Here is a 22,261-nt window from a genome sequence, read left to right as displayed (position 1 = left end):
GCCCTGAGAAGATAGCACCTTGACCTGAATTGGTAGAGGGAGAGGAAAGAAAGAGGGAGAGGAAAACTTTTATGAATAAGTTTTCTTTTACCCTGAAAAGATCTGGCCAACAAAAACTTCAATCATTCAATCTGTTATCAATCTGTTGGTCCGGCCCTTCAAGAGAATGTCCTTGCTCTGCAGGAGAAGCTCTTTTCCAAAAACATTCAACAAGGACCTGAATCAAAGAGAAATGCAACTGGCATTTAACTGGGATGAGGGGACCCTACTGTAACATGAAAGCAGAGATCTAGATTTTTCAAAGTAGAGACTGGAAACCAAGAAGCTAGGAAGATTGGTAGAATATTGATCTTGCCAAAGAAGTGACAGAATCAACTGACTCCTGTTGTGTTAGCATTTGGATTGTCATGTGAAGACCAGCATCATTCCTTTCTTTGGTCTATCACACAAGTCAAGGATTGATGGAAAGTCAGTTTATTAAGAGACATTCACTTTTCAGTATCTGCTATTTTCGCCAAAGACCAGATTAGAAAAAGATGCTTAACCTATCAAAATAGCTAACCCAAACTCCTCTGGGCAAAGGATCCTCTTATCAAAATCCACCAACAAAATCAGAGGAGGAAGTCCCTTCAGGGTTCGTGGTCTGAGTCTCTTATAAGTCCCAGGACCCTTCAGAAAGCTTTATTTTCAAGGTTCCAAAATATTCAACCCAAACAACGGGAAGGAGATACAGTCAATAAAACCCAGAACTATCACTTACTCTGGTAATATAGGGGACAGTGTTCTGGAATTCCTGAGAGGTACCAAGGGCTAGGAACTCCAGATGACCACCCATCAATAGCATCATCACTGGAGAACACTGCCCATATGTGGACAAAGAATTGGGGTTTATTCAGAAGACAAAGGATCTATTAACAGAGCTCGGGCATTAACTCATAGCAACATAGCAAACAGCCATCCTAAGTGTCCACAGTTGCTCAATTGTGAACTAATATATCAACAAAGAGTTTTCAAAAATAAAAATCTTGAAGTTAGTGTAAAGAGATCTTAGTCAAAAGTTTACTATAAATATGACATGAACTAAAAATGCTTTTTTTCCTACATTGCTGCACGTGCAGAATAAGATTTCTTAAAAATCAATCTCTTTTGAATTCCCATGAACTTGTAAGCAGTGAAATTTAGCCAACAATGAGTGTTACAGGATAAACTTACTGCTCTTGGATTCCTGGATCTAAGGGGAAAAATAGAAACCCTGATCCTCATTTTGGCTTCTTGAGCAGGTACTTGTTTCAAAGGACATTAAGCTTAGCAGACAGGAAGGAGAAAGAAACAAGCATTTATTAACTATCTACTCTATGCTAAGCACATTACCAAGATGAATCTCATTTGATCCTCACAAGAACTCTGGTAGATAGATACTGTTATCCCCATTTTAAAGATGAGCTATCTGGGGCAAAAGGAGATTAAGTGACTTGCCCAAGGTCACACAGCTAGAAAGTGTTTGAAATGACCTTTAAACTCAGGTCTTCCTGACTCCCAACCCAGTGCTCTGTCCATATTCCATCTTCTTCTCTCAAGAGTGAATAAACAGGGGCAGTGGTACAGTGGAGAAAGCACAAGCCTTGGGAAGCTCAAATGCGGTCTTAGATGTTTACTAGCTGTGTGACCATGGACAAGGAAGCTAACCCTGAGAGAGAGGAAGAGGTGGGGAAACGGAGGGAAGGAGGAAAGGAAGAGAAAAAGAATGATGGGGGGGGGGGGGGGGGGGGGGGGGGGGGGGGAGGGGAAGGAAAGAAAAAAGAAAAGAAAGAAGAAGCAAAGGAGGGAAGGATGAAGAGAGGGAGGGAGAAAGGGAGGAGAGAGGGCAGAATAGAGAGAAAAAAAGAAAGGGAGGCAAGAAGGAAAGAAGGAAGGAAGAAAGGGAGAGAAGAAGGGAAGGAGGGAGAAAAGAAGGGAGGGAGGGAGGAAGGGAAAAAAGGGAGGGAGGGAGAGAGAGAACCGACTCTACTGTTATTTTCTCACTTCAGAATATAGGAGATGACATTTATTGACTGGCTTCCACCCCCCTGATTCCCAAGCTTCCTTATTGCAAGGAATCTCCCTTGCACATCTCTCACCCACATGAGGCCTTTCCTGATACTCCAGTTCCTACCCTGGGCCAGCTCCCTCAGGCAGGAAAGGAATAGTATCTTTCAATCCCCCAAGCCTATACAGGTCAGGCTGTACATCCTAAGTCAATGCTTGTGGATTCACTGCCCCCTTACTATGGCAACCTGATGAGAGAAATTCACAGATTTCTAGAAACAAAAATTACTCTCTTCCCAAGAGGTATCAGGTATTTGTACTTGAGGAAAGGTGATTTGCTATAACAAGTCTTAAGGGCTTCCACTTTTCCTTCATTACACAAGGTAACCTCTCAAAGATGGAAGCAAACAGAGAAAAAGCCTCTGTCCCCTTACTTGTTTTATTATCATTAAATGATGTGAGTGGCACTGAAAAAGCCTAGTGATTTCCCTTTTCTTTTTTTTTCTTTTTTTTTTTTTAATAGCTTTTTATTTACCAATCATATGAATGGGTAATTTTACAACATTGACAATTGCCAAATCTTTTGTTCCAATTTTTCCCCTCCTTCCCTCCACCCCCTTCCCTAGATGGCAGGATGACCAGTGATTTCCCTTTTCTTCAGGAGCTAAAAAACTAACCCCTACCAAGAACAGAGAAGCACAGTCACATTTCAACATCAACTGACTTCACCTTGACTATCTCAGATTGTTTAAACTAATATGACACAGAGAGAAGCAGACAGATCTCAAGAACAGTACTTCAAACGTGGGAAAGGCCGGCCAGGAGAGTGTGAGAATGACAGCTGGAAACCTCCAAGGAAGGTTTACCAGACAACTGAGCTGTGACAGGGAGAGAATGACAGGAGGGGACCGTAACGCACGAATCTGAGATAAATCAGTCAGAGGGGCTATGACAAGCTCAGTACTTTATTTAGCTCATGGGTCAGCACAAAGCCCAGCTGCTTCCTGGACACCGACCCCAGCATCTGCAATGCTGACAGATCCTGACATACTGAACAGAAAACACCTCCTTTCTCCCAACCTTGCTGCTCTTCAGAAATTGTCCTAGCTACCCATTTGTCAACTAAGTCACCTTGATCTTCCGCCTCTTCCTGTGCCCACTAATCAAATACCAATGGCCTTCCCCACCTCAGGCACAGACACTGCTGGCCTCCAGCTTCATCCCCACCCATCCTACATCTCAGCTGTTGAAGAACTCTTCCGGAAAAATAACAACTTTTCTTCCCTAATCAAAAACCTTTGATTACTCTCCACCAGTCTCCTCCCTCCTTATGCTTCTAAGCCACTTTTCTAATCTTCTCACCAACAGCTTTCATATAACTCTCTCTTTCTTCACTAAGCAAAGCAAATGGCTGTCCCCAAATATTCTGCATTTTCCCATTTGTTTATATACATTTAAAACAGCCTCTACCTACTGCCGATTACATAACCACAGATGATCCTAACTCAAAGATCCCCTAAGCCAATTCTTGTCGTCTTTCAGAAATCTGAGGTCTTTCCAAGTTGTCAAAGCTAGTAGGAGGCAGAGCTGGAACTCTGACTCAGACCTTCCAGCTCATGTCTTTTCATTGTTCGCTGATTTCTGCCCATTTAACCTATTCTCCCTTGAAGGATATTGTATGTAAGCTCCCCTTCCTCAGATTACAGAGTCCTTGGCACTGACAAGACACATGAGAGGTGTAGATAAATGTTCCCTGAAGAAACCAATGAATGGTCTTGCCAACAGAATTTCACCAGACATTCTGAGCAAGTGACCTGCTCCAGGAAAAGTCACCTTACTCTCATGGACAAAAGAGGAAAAAACTGAGAAGGGATTTCTGCACCCAGTGCCTTAAATACAGTATCTGTCTGTGACCCGGGAATCACCTGCCAGTCTCCGAAACCGGTGGCAGGCGGACCGCTCCGGGTGGGCTGACAACCAGCCGGGCTATCACAAGCAGACTACTTCAGACACAAAGTGAGGCTGCTCGATGTCATTTACCCCCGAGGAGTCATGGCAGAAAAAAAGTCACCAAGCCCTTTCCACGGTCCATTGATAAGCATTAAGACCCCCCTGTACTGACAGCACACTACAAATACAAAAGTGGAGCCGCCCTTGAGGAACTCCAACCCTAACCAGAGGAAAGCATGGGCAGGTATAAAAAGCACATCAATGACAGAGACCAGGTGGCCTTGAGGGGGAAGACACTGGGACAGGACAAGCAGGCGGCTACAAGGGCCCAAGGCAGAAGGTGGCCCAGAGGGAGAGCATTCCAGGTGTGGGGAAGCAGCATTCCAGGTGTGGGGGAGCACCCCAAGAAAGGTCCGGAAGCCGGGCCAACAGGCTGAAAAGCACTTCCCGGGCCACATGTGCACACGAGGATCAGGCAGCAGACATGTTAATGGGAGTCTCGGGCCTGCTCAGGAGAGGTGGCCAGGTTCCAGCCCAGGAAAGTCCCTTTGGTGGGTCCATGGGAATGGCCCGGGAGGAGACGCTGGGACAGGCCCCACTGGAAGGTGGGGGAGGGACTGGGGCCTGAAATGAGGCAGCGACCGTGGGCAGATGTGGTGGAGCTTTAGGAACCACAAGGTGTGGACAGTGGTCAAAGTGAGACACCAAGACTGGAAGGCAGGGGGCGGGAGGACAGCCATCCTCCTCAGGAGTTTGGAGGGAGGCCAGCCCCCAAACCAGCAAATGGGGGCACACGACTCCTGCCAAGGGCGTACACAGGCTACAGCAAAACCAGCTCAGAGATGGAGACCAGAGAGACGCGCTTATTAAGTACCTACTGTGTGCCAGGCACTGTGCTAAGCACCCTACGACTATTCTCTCATCTGATCCTCACAACCACCCTGTGATGTCCCATTTCCAGATGAGGAAACTGAGGCAAACAGAGGTTAAGGCACTTGCCCAGGTTCACCCGGCTGCTAAGAGTCTGAAGTCGGCATTACGCTGAGCTCTTTCCCAACTGTCCCCGGTACCACCAGCTGTCTCCAGTCCTGGAAGGAACCTTAAGGATTCAGATACGAGGGTCCTGCTGTCGGCCTAAGAGCTCCAACAGGGAAGCACCAGCCCCAAGCCAAGGACTCAGCCAAAGGCAGCTACTCAACGAATCTTGGCCCCTGGGCCACAGCAGGTACCCTCAGCCCACAGTGGGATCCCCTTGCTCAGAACAGGCCCCTTCCTGGTCCAACAGGTCTCAGACAGTGACTTCAGAGTTCAATAGAGAGACCATGAGACCCTTTTGAAGTCATCTAAGAACAAGTAAGGGGGAAGAAGAAAGGAAAGAGCCGCTTGCACAAATGGCAGGAGGCAGGAAGAGCTGACTAATATGGGCTGTTCCTGTTTAACAAGGTGGGAAAAAAGCTGAGATCTGAGGGAGGAGGCTGCCCCCAACCCCTGGCTGGTAAGAGGCAGGGGGCTTACCAAGGCCGTCCCTGCTGCTGCCTGTGATAGCACCCATGGGCAGGAGCTGGCACACCTGGGTGGCAGCACCCATGGGCAGGAGCTGGCACACCTGGGTGGCAGCACCCATGGGCAGGAGCTGGCACCCCAGAGTGGCAGTACCCATGGGCAGGAGCTGGCACCCCCAGGGAGACAGCACCCATGGGCAGAAGCTGACACCCCCCAGGGAGACAGCACCCATGGGCAGAAGCTGGCACCCCCAGAGTGGCAGCACCCATGAGCAGGAGCTGGCATCCCCAGAGCCACAGCACCTGCCATTCATGTCAGGACAAGGACAAAGTACTCCTGGGTCTACAGGTGGCAAGCTAATAAAGCCAAAGGAAGAGAAAAGTGGGGAATGAATGGTGGGCTGACAGGGAGCCCTCAGGGAAAAGGGGACATAAGGGACAGCTCCTGAGGGCAGGGGCTGTATGGGCACTGGGGGGGCCTGAGTCCAGGAGGAAGATCGGACAAGAGCCAAAGGCGGGGGAGAAAGCCAAGAAGCCCCAGGAAGCCCAGACTCTGGGCAGCTTCTCTCCAAGGAAGGACCACCCCGAGCTTTTTCTGTGTGCCCACCTCACCGGGCAGCACTGGCCCAAGGGCTCCATGACCAAACTCATTGCTGAATTCTGAAGGGAATGTGATGTTGGGGGTGAGATGGGTACTGGAGAGGCGGGGATCTGGGCTGGTTCTTGGGGAAGGAGAGACAGGCACCCCCATAAAAGGGGCTCACACCCTATGCTGAGGGGAGCTGAGGAGCAAATGTGAAATTTGGGGTCAGGAGGACCCCTCATGGTATGGTCCTGGAAAAGTCACTGGCCCAGAGCAGCCTCAATTTTCCCACCTGTACAACAGGACAACAAAAGCCCCTCCTTGGGTTACTGGATCCTGCAGATCCCACCGGATCCCGCAGATCCCACGGGATCCCATAGATCCCAAGAGACGAGACATCCAGCCCTTTGCATAACTTAAACTGCTACATCAAAGCCAGGTCCCAGGCTCTAATTGGGGAGGAGGAAGAGAGGCCTTCCCTTAGGCCAGAGTGGCCCACCCTGGCTCCACAGGCAGGATGAGGAGTCTCTAAGGGAGGACAGCACTAACTCCCCCCACCCCCAGCACTGGGGTTTGCCCTGACTTCGCTGAGGGCTTCATGGAGAAGCCACTCTCTAGAAGGGCTTGAAGGAGGGTGTCTCAGGCCTGAGGTCAGAGGGGAGGAATCCCACTGAATACAGTCACAGTGACTCCTCCTTAGGGGACCCTCACTCTCCAAAAGAGCTGGGGGGAGGGTGGCCTTCTAAGGGAAGGGAACTTGATCCTGGAAAAGTCTCACCCAAGGGGGCCAGGCTGTGTGGGGAGGGGCTCCTCCTGGGCAAGAGGCCTCTGTCAGGGAGAAGTGTCCTGGGAAGGGGGCGGAGAGGGGAGACCCTGAGGGGAGGGGGCATCTCCCTGCTGGGGGAGCTGAAGCTTTTCTGCGGAAGGGGCCAGGTGAGGTCCTCCTGAGAGGCTGGGGGACAGGGAGAAGGGTAAGCCGAGTGAGGCAGGGAGAGGAAGGTCTCCTCATCCCAGGAGCCCAACCAGGGCCAGGCCCCAGCCCAGCTAAGGGGGTCACTCCTGGGCAAACAAAAACCTGTGGGCGGGGGGGGGGAGGGAAGGCCATCTGGGGTGGGACAGGACCCCTGTGACACTTCCTCAATGGGAGCCCTGCTCCTGGGGAGGGGAAGAGGGGGGAGGAAGGGAGCTGATCCAATGAAAAGGAGCCTAAGGGGACAGGGCAAATCGGGGTGGGGGAAGGGTCCGGGACAAGAGGGAGAGTCTAGGCCCTGGGGAAGGACAAGGTCTGACTGAGAAGGTGCCTCATTCTAGGGGAAGGAAGAGAGAGGCAGGACTGGTCAAGGAGGGGCAGGTGCTGGGAGGGGGGGACATGTCCTCCTTTGAAGGGGGAGGGGTCCTGACTGTAGGGAGAGAAATGTGGATGGCAAAAAGGTGTCTTGAGAGGTGGGGGAGCTGCCACCTGAGGTCAGAGGTCGCACTTGCGGAAGGGGCAATCAGGGGGAAGAGGGTGGGCAGTCTCTCCTGGGGAGGGGGCGTCTGGCCCTTCTCAGGGCTCTGCCCTCAGCGCAACAGGGCCAGGCTGGGGACTGGGCTCCTGGAGGAAGAATGAGTCACCCCTGAAAGCTGGGCAAGGTCAGGGAGGGTCTGGGGCAGAGGGTGGCTCTTGGGGGAGGCGGGCCTCTGGGGCGGGCCCACCCCCCTCCCCGGGGGCCCCCCTTCCCCCGGGGGGGGGGGCCCCCGGGGGCCCGGGCCCGGGCCCCCCCCGGGCGGGCGGGGGCCCCCCCGGGGGCCCCCTTCGGGTTCCTGGGGGGGGGCCCCCCCCCGGGGGGCCTTCCCCTGGGGGCGCTTCTTGGGGAAGGGCCCCCCCCCCCCGGGGCCCGGGGCCCGGGGCCCCGGGCGGGGCCCGGGGGGCCCCCTCCCGGGCCCCGGGCCCCCCCCCCGGGGGCCCCTCCCCCCCCCCGGGGCTGGGGGGGGGCCCCCCCGGGGGGCCCGGCCCCCTCCTCCCAGGGGGGCCCCCCCCCCGGGGGGGGGGGGGTCCCGCCCCCCGGGGAAGGGCCCCGGGGCCCCCGGGGGGGCCCCCCGGGGCGAGGGGGCCCCGGGCCGGGGGAAAGGGCCCTGGGGTCCCCTTCCGGGGGGGGGGGCCCCGGGGGGGCGGGGCCCCGGGGGCCCCCCTTTGGGGGGGGGGCCGGGGGGGGGGTTCCCGCGGAAAGGGGGCCCCCCCGGGGGGCCCGGGGGTCCTGGGGGGCCCCGGGGAAAGGGGCCCTGGCCCGGGGCCTCCGGCCCCCCCAGGGCCTGGGCCCGGGCCAAACCCGGGGATGGCCCGGGGGGGCCCCGGCCCCGGGGCCCGGCCGGGGTTTTGGGGGGTCGGGGGGCCCGGGCCCCCCCCGGGCCCGGGGCCCGGGGGTCCCCCGGGAAAGGGGGGGCCGCTTTTCCCCGGCCCCCCCGCTGGCCCCCCCCTCCGGCCCCCGGGGTTTTGGGTTTCCCCCCCCCCTCCGGGCTTTTTCCCCCCTTTTGGCGCCCGGGGGCCCCTTTTTTCGGGGGGCCCCCCCCTTTTCCCTTTTAGGGCCCTTTGGGGGGCCCCCCTTTCCCGGGGGTTTTCCGGGGCTTTCCCCCCGGGGGCCGGCCCCTCGGGTTTTCTCCCCCCTGGGGCCCGGGGGGGGCCCCTTTTTCCCCCCGGCCCGGGTGGGGTTTCTCCCCTTCCGGGCCTTTGGGGTTTTTTTCCGGGGCTCCTCCTTCGGTTTCCCTTTTTCCCGCCCCCCCCCCGGGCCCCCCCCCCCTTGGCCCCCTCGCCCGGGTGGTTTTTTCCCCTTCCCGGCCCCTTCCCGGCCCCCTTTCCCCCCGGCCCCCGGGGGTCCCCTTTTCCCCCTTGGCCCCGCCGGTCCCCCCTTGGGCGGGCCCCCCCGGGGCCCCCCCCCGGGGGGGGGTTTTATTGGGGGCCCCGGGCGTGGGTTTTTTGGGGGCCCCCCCGGGGGTTTTTTTCCCCCTTGGTCTTTAGGGTTTCCCCCTTTTTTTTGGGGGGGGGGTTTTTCCCTCGGCCCCGCCTCCCGGGTGGCCCCTTTTTCCCTCGGCCCTTTTTGGGGGTTTTTTTTTTCCCGGGGTTTTTTTTTCCCACCCCCCTTTTCCCTCCCGGGGCCCTTTTTCCTTCCCCCCTTTCCCGGCCCCCTTTTTTTTCCCCTTTTTTGCCCGGGCCCCCCTTTGGGTTTCCCCCCTTTTTTTTGCCCGGGCTTTCCCTTCCCCCCCCCCCGGCCCGGCCCCCCCCCTTCCCCCCCTCCTTTCCGGCCCCCCCCTTCCCCCCTTCCCCCTCTTCCCGCCCGGGCCCCCCCCCCCTGGGCCCCCTCCCTTCTTCCCCCCCCCCGCCTTTCCCCTCCCCTTTCCTTCCCCCCCGGGGGTTTTCCCTTTTTTTTGGTTTCCTTTCCCTTTCCCCCTTTCCCCCCCCCGGGGGAAAATATTCCCCCCCTTGAAAGGGGAAAGATTGGGTTCTTTTCCCCGTTTGGTGAGGGAATTAAATTTTGGATAAAGCCCAGGAAAAGTTTGGTCTGTCCTTGGGTCCTGGGGCTCCCGGATCGTGTTTTCCCATTTTTTGTTTCTGTGATTTTACCCAAAATTTTTTTCCATTGAAAAAAACTGGAGGGGGTTTTGGGGGGAACCATGTGACAATTTTTTTAAAGGGAGATGAGGTTCAAAAGTAAAGGATGTTAGGAAAGAAAGAGGAAGGCCAAGGTTTATTAAATTAAGGGAGTTTGGGAAGGGAGAGGAGCCCTTGGGGGCTTGGGAAATTTCAGGAAGTCCTCAAACTTAGAAAGAAAGTGTTCTTTCTTTCAACATAAGCGATTTCCTCCGTAATCCCTTGTATTTAATGTGATGCATTTAAAAAATTAGGTGAGGGAGGATTAAAGTCAAGGGGGTTTTGAACAAATGATCCGAATTTTTCTAAAAGTGTAAAGATAGCCTTTAAAAAATTTTATCTATAAATGATAAAAAAATTTATCTACCAATTCTAATTAAAAAGTGAATTATCTCTGAGTCTGTTCAAAATAGTTGATAAATTTGATTAAGTTTAGTCCTTAAGAAGTCTTTCACACCACTAAGATCTTATTTTATGCCTCAACCTTGAATAGTGTGTCCACCCCATAATCCCCTGGGAGGAAAAATAGCAATCAATATTCCCCCTTGTGGAGGTTCTTTAGTCTTCCCTCAATGATTCTCACAGTTCCCCAAAGGTTTCGAGTTCCTTCTTTAAATTTTATACCTCCCTTCCCTCCCCAGAAAGGATGGGAAAAAGGACCCTTCTCTTTTCCAATGTTTTTCCACTATTTTTCAAACTTACCTTTGGTCTTAAAAGATTAATAAAGTGGTCAAAAAAAATTTTGATTTCCTAATTGGTTCCTTGAGGAAGGGTTTTTTAGTTTGTATCCTCTAAGAAATTGATACCCCAATGGGGCTCCGAAACCCACTGGAGGTTGTTTTATAGAAGTTTATGGGTGTATGTTTCCGGGTTCCCCATCCAGATCAGAGCCTCCCTCAGGGAGGGGTTAAAACCCCGGAAATAGGCAAGGATGAGGTCTTCTCATGGGGTAAGTAGAAAGCCCCATAAACCTGGTGGTGGATGAGGGGAACCAGATTTTGGGGCCCCATTGGAGGGCTAAAAGTTAAAATATTTTTACCTGATCCTGAGAGGAGGCCCTCTCAGGGATCTTTGCCACAGAATGTTTGGGCTGTGTTTGTCACCCCGACCAGAGGTACCTTTTCTGACTCTCAGTTTGTAGTCCTCAGGCGGTAACATTTCCTCCCCCTGTCCCCAGGGTAGTAGGGTCCCTGAGAAGGGACATATCCCGGGGGGTAAGTCCCGGGGAACCCTGATTTTTCCCAAAAAAACCCACCCAAAACAGTGTGTTCCAGGAATCTCCTGATACCCCACATCCACAAATGCTCTCGGAAAGCGTGGACAGAAACATAGTGCCCATTTTCCCATGCTTCACTTAGTATTTAGAACTTTGGGGAGTCCCTGATTTTAGGAAAGATAGAAAAAGAAAGAAAAAGAAGGAGAAACAGGGAAGAGACAGAGAGAGAAGAGAGACAAAAAGAGACAGAGAGACAGAAAGAGACAGAGGAGAGAGGCAGAGACAGGAGAGACAGAAGAGAGAGAGACAGAAACAGACTCAGAGACAGAGAGAGAGAGACAGAGAGAGAGGAGAGAGACAGAGAGTCTCAGAGACAAAGAGACAGAGGAGAGAGACATACACACAGAGATAGAGAGACAGAAAGAGACAGAGACAGACAGAGACAGAGGAGAGACATACAAACTGAAACAGAAGAAGAGAGAAAGGGAATTGTTGATATCAAAGCTTCTTGTTAACAATCAACAGGATGATTTCAGAGAGGCCTGGAGAACTGATGCTGAGTGAAGTGAACAGAACCAGGAGATCATTGTACAGGGCAACAAGAAGATTATACGATGATCAATTCTGATGGACGTGGCTCTCATCAATAGTGAGGTGATTCAGGCCAGTTCCAAAGGTCTTGTGAAGGAGAGAGCCTTCTGCACCCAGAGAGAGGACTGTGGCAACTGAGGATGGACCAGAGCATAACATTTTCACTTTTGTTGTCACCGTTTGCTTACGTTTTATTTTCTTTCTCATTTTCCCCTTTTTATCTGATTTTTCTTGTTTACCATAATATTTGTTGAAAAATGTATAAAAGAATTGGATATCAGTAATGAAAAGCCAGAGAGAAGACTATGGAAAATGAATGTGGAACATAACATAGCATTTCCACTCTGTTATTGTCTGCTTGCCTTTTTGTTTTCCTTCTCAGGTTTGTTTCTTTCTTTCTAGATCCGATTTTTCTTGTGCAGCAAGAGAACTATATAAATATATATATATGTATATATATATGTTTTAGATTTTAACATATATTTTAACATATTTAACATGTATTAACATGTATTGGACTACTTGCCATCTGGGGGAGACGGTAGGGAGAGAGATAAAAATTTGAAACAGAACGTTTTGGAAGGGTCAATATTGAAAAATTACCCATGCATATATTTTGAAAATAAAAAGCCCTCTTCTCTTTTCATATGGCTCTTTAGGTCCCAGAAGGCCAAGCCTAAGCACAAGGAGAAATGAAGTGCCTCACGTTTTCTCAGCATTATCGCCTTTTCCTGCTTCCTAAAATCCTATCCCCTGACTCCAAGGCTTCTCAGTCTTTCTGCTCTCTGGAGATATCATGGGATCTTTCACAAGCTCATATTTATAGGCCACTTATGGCCCAGAGTCAAGAGCTCTGCATTTTCAGGATGGGCTTGGCATTGATCGCACCAGATAAAAGGGACCCTGGGAGAGGTGGGGCTGGAGTAGGTTCAGGTGGAGTTCTGGGGCAGGAAGAGGACTTTTTTCAAATCCCCAAAGGTCTGACCTTCCCTGGGCCTTTGGTTGAAAGTGAAAGTCCTGGAGAACTGGATCCTCAGTGAGGATTTGTGACATAGAGGAAGGAAGAGGTTCCAGAGACCAGCCAGGCCAGTCTCTCCAGTACACTCCACGCCTGTGGTCACACACCCTACAAAGCATTGGAGTTAGGACCCAGGCGCCCTGAACAAGAGCCAGCCTTTTTCCCATGAAAACAAGAACGGGAGAGGAGGGACAGGTCCCCGTTAAGGAGCTGCTGGCTCTCCTAGCCTCCACCAGTAGAACCTTTCCCTGATTTTGTGGCTCGCCTGCAGGTGGCTGTTGAGAGGTTGTGGGTAAAGGAGAAGCAGCTGGTCTTCTTGTCCGGACATTAGCCAGAGAGAAGGAACACCCGTTGCCAGAAAGCCCTGTCCTCCTCAGATAAGGACCCAAGCCTTGAGGAGATGATAAAGAGACGTGAAAACGTTGGCTCCAATGTCTTTCAAGCATGAGCTTGCCAGCTCCTGGGTCCGGGCGTCTGTTGCACAAGAACCGCTGCTCGGAGAGGCAGCCAGAGACATCAGAAGGCCTGGGATTGGGCAGTCAGTGATCTCTGAGGGGGAGGTCACAGGTGAGGATCACCAGGCCAGACGGGAAGGCACAAGGATCAGGGTATAAGTTTGCCCGGGTTCATGCCCCATGACACAGCTGTAGTGTATAAGTTAGAGAGCCGGACAGGCAGATGTGGATAGGTTTTAGAACAGGGCTTCAAGCGCCAGAGAACACTCAACAGGTCCTTTGAAAGGACCAGGAAGGACATTGGCAAGATCCAGCCTCAGTACTTTGGGCAGAGCTGGGATATTTATGTCTTGCAGTCCTGATGGGGACGGCCGCTGGATTCCAGAAGGATTAGTCCAGAAATACCAACTACCGGCCAACCTGAAATCACCTTGGACCTGATCTTGACATTTGGCACTGGATGCTGCTGCCCGCCTACAAGTCACTCATCTCCCCCTTCAGTCCGGATCCCACTGGGTTGGATCAGCACTACTCCCCTTGTCTGCCTGAAGAAGTTATAGAAGATGAGAACTTCGTCCCTTTGCCACAGATGAATCTTGAATATACTTTCCCTCTCATCCCCTTTATTGCATCTCTGTACTTTTTTTTTTTTTTAACTCTAAGCCTATGTTTTATATGTAGATATATTTTCATATTTTTAATCTCAAAGCTGGCTTTATGAGAGGTCCCCACTAAACAGAAAGGGGGATATGTCAGGGACTTTCCTTCTGAGAATTGCCCTGTACGCCATGCCAGCTGGTGGGGTGGGCCCAGGAGGCAGAAGGGGGCTTGGCCCCCGAGGCAGGAGATTACGTCCCACAGGTGTTTCCTTCAGAAGGCCAGGGATGAGTCCTCTTCTAGAGCTTTCCTTAGGACACAGCACTGACTCCGGGTGTCTCCCTTCTGAGGATCCACCTGTGCAGTGCTGAGTGAGCTGGGCACAGGGTGATCCCAGAGGAGAGGAAATATAAATGGGCAGCTCCGCCATGGGCGAAAAAGAAGGATGCAGCGAGAAGTAGAGGGAGGCAGAGAGATTCAGGGATGCAGAGACCTACGTACACCTGCTCTTGCTTCCTGCTGAGAACACCAATAAAGGAAGGCTATTGGGCACCTTAACATCGGCTCATCTTCATGTGTACCTGGGGAAGATTGGTGTGTATGACCCTGGCAATCAGTAGCCTCGAAGGTAAGAGGTTACAGGTTACCTCCATGCTCTGCTCTTCAGAGTTATGGAAGAAACCATGGGCTACACAGGCACAAATGAAGGGAGCAGCCTGTGGAAGGAAAGAAGTAAGCTCCCCCGACCTCCCCTGGTCCTCACAACACCCCTGTGAGAATAACAATCATGCCCATTTTACAGACCAGAAAAGCGAGGTTGACAGATATAAAGTGATTCATGCAGTTACACAGCTAGGGAATGTTTGTGGCAAGATTTGAAGTCAGGTCTTCCTGACTCCAGAACTGGAGCTCTGTCATATGTAAAAACAGCAAAGTAGGGGCAGCTACAAGGTGCAGTAGCTAGAGTGCCGGCCCTGAAGTCAGGAGGTCCCCAGTTCAAATCTGGCCTGAGACACTTAATACTTCCCTAGCTGTGTGACCTCAACTGCTATTTTTTCATTTTTTTTTATTTTTTATTGAACCAAAGATAATTTGGTAGAACCAGGGCACGTGTAAAGGGGAAGGCCAGAAAGGTAGGTTGGGATCAGGTTCTGAAGGAATTTCATTATAAACAAGAATCGAGATTTAATCTGGGAGCCAACAAGGAGCCACTGAGCTTGAGTAGAGGATGGAGGCAGTGAGTGCTGTGTGTTAGGGAAATCATTTTGGAAAGTGTGGAGGGTAGATTGGATGAAATCGAACAGGAGACCAATAGAAGATTAGTACAATGTCGAATTTATTGTACCTTTCAAAAATAATAACAAAAACAACCAAGCTGTCCATAATAAAGCTTCCCAGTATTATGTACGTTTCTTTTTGTTGTTGTTCTATTATGTATATAGAAGCGCTCATTGTGCTCCGTGTTTATTAGGTTCTGAATAAAAAGAACATATTAGATATAATTTAAATGAATTTTTAAAGCTGTTATAACAGTCCAAATGATGAAGATCTGAATTAAGGTATAGGCTATTTGAGTGGAGAGGATAGGACATATGGGAGTGATGTCATGGACAAAGAAAGAAGCAAAATTGGCACTAGACCACACGAGGAGTTGGGAATGTCATTGATTTACATGGTGAGATGAAAGGAAGGCTACTGAAGACCTTGACAAAAACAAGGAAATTTGTTTGGAAGAGAGGCCAATTAGAGATGGAGTAGGAGAATAAATCCCACTTGGGGCATGTTGAGTTTGAAATGGCTGCAGGACATCCACTTCCAAATGTCCAATGGGTAGATTTAAAACCTCCTACTTTCTTTCCAATGATTCTTGATATGATTCTTCTTGCAACAACCCACATTGAGGTCTGCAAGGCACGTTACATAAATTATCTCATTTGACCCTCAAAACCCTTTGTGAGGTAAATACAGTTATTATCTTTAACATGTAAGAGAACTGAGGATCAGGATCATTAAGTGACTAGCTCAACATCATTTAGCTAGTCTATGTCGGAGACAAAATTAGAAATCAGGATTCATTAATTAACTTTAGTCCTGATGTTCAATGCCATAGTCACCTTTTGGATCCTCATAGGACATGTTCCAGAGGGTTTTAAGCATTCTGTTCACACTATTATGGACATGGTCCAGGTTATGTATGTTCTTCCTAAAATGTAGTATTAAGGGGATCTGACTACAGGGCAGATACAATGGGATCATTCTTCCCCTCAGTCTGTATCCCATACCTCTCTAACTTTAGTTTTTATAAAACAAATGGACTATTATTTTAGCCTGATGAGTTCTTTTTGAATGCTGTCATCCAACTTATGAACTCTCTCTCATAGCTATGAGTTATCTGCATTTTTGCCAAGTATGCTTCCTATGGCTTCATCTATGTCTTCAGTAAAAAGGCTGAGCAATATAGGGTCAAACACAAATCCCTGGAACAAATCACTGGAGACTTCTCTGTAGGTCACTGATTACCATTTTATGGTTTGTGAACTCATTGGGATTTTGCACTAAAAAAAACTTAAATGGTAAATAATTGTTCAATTACATTACAAATATATTTTTCCTCTGTGAAAACAAGCATATTCATGCTTAGAACAGTATACGCTTATTTCTGCAGCAATTCAAAACTGTCATAATCATACATACAACACTTTTGTATTTGTAGAGCAATTACACCAAACTTTGGCCACTTCTGACAAAGCAGAGCATGTTCTTGTAGTTCCTCAATCTGTCATCAAATTGTTTCCAAACCTTTCATTTGATATTAGGTACAAAATGATTCCTGATGGATAATCAGATATATGGATACATAACCTGTAAAATTCTCCCATTTTCTACATTGGTGTAAATGAACATTTTTTAACTTCATTCTTCTTTTCAATAAAAATACAAATCAAATTCAATGAAGAACCAGATTTGAAATAGTTTATTTGATGTTGAACCAAATATTGTAAAACTTTGTTCAAATAAAAAAATTCAACTTTGAAATTAAACTTATACATGAGTTTTGTGAGGCATCTTTCAAATTGTGATTTATTTTATTAAAATGTCACTTATATTCAATAAAAATTATAAAATAAAGAATTTAATATGAAGTTTTGCAGATAATAGTAAGCTTACAGAGGTTGGCTGTATTACTTCTTTTGATTCTTACAATATCTCTCAAAATATTTACAAATATTTTTAGAGTTCCAATATTTTGTATTTAGAGTTTATTATTTTAGATGGAACAAAATGTACATATAATTATGTACATAATTTGTACAATAATTATAATTACATGATATTAACTTTAATTTGGAGCTTTGGGGGATAAAAGTTATCATTATAATTATTGTAAGTTATATGAAAATATATTTTGTTATTTTTGAAAGGGGTGTGGGGAACAAAATAAAGTTGAAAATCATTGTTCAAAGCCGATACCAATGCATTAATCACTGCTTCTAGGGTCTGGTCAATTAACCAATTTGGGGTCCATCTAATTTAACTACTATCTTGTCTACATCTCTTCTTCTTGTCTAAGAAAACATGCTAGGAGTATGCTTGGGGCAGCTAGGTGATACAGATGATTATTCTTCTTGAGTTAAAATTTAGCCTCAGACACTTATTGGATGTGGGACACAGGACAAGTCATTTAATCCTGTTTGCCTCAGTTTCCTCCTCTGTAAAATGAGCTGGAGAAGAAAATAGCAAACGCTACAAGATCTTTGCCAAGAAAATCCCAATAAGGCCAAGAAGAGATGGACATAATTAAAATGACAGAACAACCACCAAGGAGAGCATGAAGGATTTAGTTAACTACTTTGCTAGAACTTGGGTGAGCTATCCTCTAGTGTTCTGATCTACTGGCTAGTCAAAGAAGTAAATAAAGTCAGACTTCCGTGTCATGCTCACGTTCTCTTGGAAGGATTAATAAAATGACATGAAGGAGAACCACCCAAGATGGAAAGTCATGAAGAGGTGGCAATCTGCATCAACACAAAGTGTCCCCACCTGGCTGAGATTCCTGGAAGGCAGCTGGCAAGTCCCAGGTAGAACACTGATGTTAGGGTCAGAATGGCCATGTCTCAATCCTCTTTCCCCACTTTTTAATGGTGGCACTCTCCATCAACCCCATTCTTTGGTATTCTTGACTCTTAATCTTGTTCTTCATTTAGAGAGACAGAGGAGTCAAGACTAGGGAGGTGAAAATTCTGCTGTACTCTGCCCTTAGCTTTCTCTGGAAGAGTTCTTCCTTCCCATTGTTCCATGACTTCCTAAGAGGCAAAGTGGAAGTCCCAACTAAGATAGAATCATCTCCCTCTCTAAAAGAGGAGGTGGGGAAAAGTAAAGGGAGTGGATGGTTTTCCAGTTTAACTAACCACCTCCAAAGCCATATAATGGCTCTAAGTGGTCACTTTTTAGGTGTTAAATTAGATCTTGACAGGAAGGATTGAATGCTAAACTTGGAGTCAGGAAGACCTGAGCTCAAACATGATCTCAGATATTTACTTAATAAGTGACCCTAGGTAAGTCACATAACTTTTATCTATGTTAGTTTCCTTATCTGTAAAATGGTGATAAGTAATTTCCATCCTCTGGATGAGGATAAAAGGAGGTAATGTTTGTAGAACAATTTGATGATCAAATAAGAACTGCTGCTAGGACATTATGTCCCACCCTCCTCAACTAATGAAAATAAAATGTTTATTTTGGATATCCTTTGTTTATACATGTATTTAAGTTGTTTCCTCTAATAAAAATTAAGCACTTAGAGGGAATTGTTTCTTCATTTTGTTCCATATCCCTAATGCCAAGTACAGCACCTGGCACATAGTAGGCCCTTTTAAAATTGATTGATAATGGATATTTTCTTCCCCCCCATAGCATTTTTTTTCCAAATATATGTAAAGATAGTTTTCAACATCCATTTTTGTAAAACTTGGGTTCTAATTTTTTTTTCTTCTGTCCCTTTTTCTCTCCCCATCATAAAACAGCAAGTAATATATAGATTAAATACATGCAAATTTTTATTTATTTATTTATTTTTAAAATACACATTGCTTTATGAATCATGTTGGGAGAGAAAAATCAGAACAAAAGAGAAAAGTCATAAGAGGGAAAAAAAGGAAAAGAATTGAACATAGTATTGATTTTCATCCAATCTCCATCATTCTTTTTCTGGATTCAGATGGCTATTTCTATCCAAAGTTTATTGAGATTGCCTTGGATCGCTGAAATAAGAACCAAATCTTTCATACTTAATCACTGCACAATCACTGTGTATAATGTATTCCTGGTTCTACTTGTTTCATTCAGCATCAGTTCATGTAAATCTTTCCAGGCCTTTCTAAAATCAGCTTGCTCATCATTTTTAGTAGAAAAATAATATTCCATTATCTTCCTATACCACAACTTATTTAGCCATTCTCCATTTGATGGGCATCTGCTCATTTTCCAGTTCTTTGCTATCACAAAAAGAGCTGCTATAAACAATTTTCTACACAGTCTTTTAAAACATTTTAATATTCGTTTATGTTGTGCAAGAAAAATCAGACCAAAGGAAGAAAAAAAAAAATGAGAAAAAAAAGGTGAAAATACAATGCTTCCATCGTTCTCTCTCTGGATGTGATTGATACTTTCCATTTCAAGTTTGTTGGAGTTGCCTTGAACCACCTCATTGTTAAGAGGAGCCAAGTCCATCACAGTTGATCATCATATAATCTTGTTACTGTGTACAATGTTCTCCTGATCCTACCCATTTCACCCAGCATCAGTTCATGTAGGTCTTTCTAGGCTTTTTAGCTGTCTTTTCAGTCTGCTCATCAATAATATTCCATTATTAATATTCCAGTATACCTTCATATCCCCTAACTTATTCAGCCATTTCCCAACTGATGGGCATTCACTCAATTTTCAGTTCCTTACTACTACAATAAGAGTTGCTACAAATATTTTTGCATATGTGGGTCTTTCCCCTTTTTTATTATCTCTTTGAGGTACAGACAATGGATTTTATTGTCAATAATGACAAGTATTCATTAGTTACTCTCCTAAAAGCTGAAAATACAAAGAAAAGCAAAAATAGTCCGTCTTCAAGGAGTTCACATTCTTCTAAGGATTACAACAGACAAATCATTAGATACTTAGAGGATATATATAGGGCAACACTGAATCTTTTACAGAAGGAATATTTACTTCAGAAAGTGTTGGGAACACAATATATAACTTTGCTTTATCTCTGGTAGACCTTTTCTTCTCTTCTTGTGAGAGGATGATGGTGATTCAAGGAGACTGAGAAGCAGTTGCTGTTTTCTAACCTCTCTCCTCTTCCCTCTGCCTCCAATTTATTTCATTCCCAGTCCACAAGCAACACCTGTGTCAGCAAAGGCTGCCCTGCAACTCCTTCAGATGTTATGATCCACAGCTGTGGAGGATCTCGGAAAATTGACCTTCCCCTTACAGTGCACTTAGGCATGGTCCTTAACGAGAAGGTATAATCCTAAATTTACTTCCCTCCACAATGATAGACATAATTCCTTTCCCCTTTTGAACCACCCCAGTCTCTGGGGATGGGAAGAGGATTAGGTTCATAGCTCATCTGGGTTCCCATAAAACACAATCCCAATTCCAAGTCCTAAACCTCCTTGGGGCTAGACTTCCAGGAACCATTCCTGATTTCTCAGTGATAAGCCAGGAGGCAAAATTAAGGTGGGAGAATATTTCAGGCATGGAGGACAGCCAATGAAAAGGTACAGTCAGGAGATGGAAGGTCATGCTGGAGAAATATAGAAAGGCAGACGTTGTCCTACAATTATAACCATAACCACAGAGCATTCAGGAGAGTAAAGTGTTAGAAGACTGAAAAACAGGGAAAAAAACAAGTTTTGAAGGACATTTAAAGCCAAAAAGAGGATTTTGTTTTTAATCCTGGAATTAATTGCTGTTTGTTGTTTGCTCTTTGTTTTTGAAGAAGACCAATGATATCATGGGTAATGTCTTGACTTGTATGTCAATTGAGTTGCACAAAATCTCACAGGTTCTTCCAGAATTAACAGTTCCAGTGGAAGAACAAAAATCAAGAGGAGTGGTGATGGCTCAGGATGTAGTGGGTGCCCTTGGGATTTCTGATGTCCCATCAAAAATTTGCTTCAGCCGCCTTCATGGCTATTGGAACAAATTGTCTTCATCCACCCATTCCTGAAGTAAGAAGGAGCCTTTGGAGTTTATTGAGTAGGGAGATGACATGGTCAGATCTGAACTTTAATGTCACTTTGGCAGATGAATGGAGAGTAGAATGGGGTGAGGAGAGGCTTGAGGCAGGAAGACCAATAAGAAGGCTATGTAATAGTCCAGTCTTGAGATGATGGGGACTGTGCCAAGATGGCAGCCATGGGGGTGGAAAGAAGGACAAATATACATGAAATTATATGAAAAAAGTAGAAATGATAAGACTTTGTAAAAGATTGGATGTGGGAGATGAGTGCAAATGAAGAAACCAGGATGACACCATTTATGATAGTGGTAACTGAGAGCATGGTTGATCCCATCAGTAATAGGGAAGTGTTCATTTATAGCTGAATGAGAAACTCCTATTAGCCTTTCTTTTATAATCAATTCCCAACAGTGCCTTACTCTATTATTTTATTATATTCTTCTAACCAGGGCCTAACCACTTTCTGAGAAGAGACAAAAAAAGGAACTCTAAGATGGGGGTGGAGGCAGTAATATATTATGGTAGTAATCTGGGTTAATAGTCAGAAACCTTAATCTAATTAACCTTCTTTGACGAGATTATCCGGATGAATTAGGAAAATGAATCTCCAGGATGTTCTGGCATTTTAAGAAGCTGCTGTTTTGTTTTGTTTGGCAAATTAAAATCGTTCACTTAACTTTTCCCTGAACTTTGTAACTGTGGCTGTTGTTGACATGGTCATCATAGTAGTCACCGTTGTCATTTTAAATCTTATTGTGTAATTCTTTCAGTTAGTAAAATTTTATTAAGAATCTGCCATGTGCCAGGCACTATGCTAAACACTACAGATACAAATTGGTGTCTGGAGGTTCAAGGAGGACTAGCACTTCAGCTATGAGGACAGGTGAGCCCTTTACAGAATGGTTCATCCATCTTTGGTGTCTACCTGTCCCCAGCTCTCAACTCCAAGAAGCTGTAGCGTAGCTGCAGCTGCACCCTAGTTAAATCATCTTGGCCGATGGGCTAAACCTAAGGGTAACTGGGAGACCTCAAAGGAGTTGGGGAGTTAGGGGGATGTCGACCTTCAGCATGTAAAGACTTCCCCTGCGGGAATGGGCAGGTGACCGTGAAGGTGACTGAGGCAGGCCAGGGTCAAACACCACATCCCAAAACACAGGCAATCGTTTTGACTTTTGTCTTGCTACTGGACTTTGATGACTGTGGAAGAGAGTGAGGTTGAGGATTTTGTGCAACGCTGCCTTACTTAAATGCAATTCATGCACAAGCCAAGACATGCCATTGGTCCTCGTTGAAAATGAAGGATGAACAACAGGGATACAAATACAGAAGAAAGATTCTCCCTCCCCTCAAGAAACTTTAATGAAAGAAGACAGGACACAAAAGGAAGCAGAGAAAGGGAACGTACCCTTTCCAGACCATGATGAAGTACAGCCTAGTACAAGGAATTGTTTTGGAA

This window comes from Sarcophilus harrisii, chromosome 2 (assembly GCF_902635505.1).
Source record: "Sarcophilus harrisii chromosome 2, mSarHar1.11, whole genome shotgun sequence".
NCBI lineage: Eukaryota > Metazoa > Chordata > Mammalia > Dasyuromorphia > Dasyuridae > Sarcophilus > Sarcophilus harrisii.
This window is presented reverse-complemented; position numbering follows the sequence as displayed.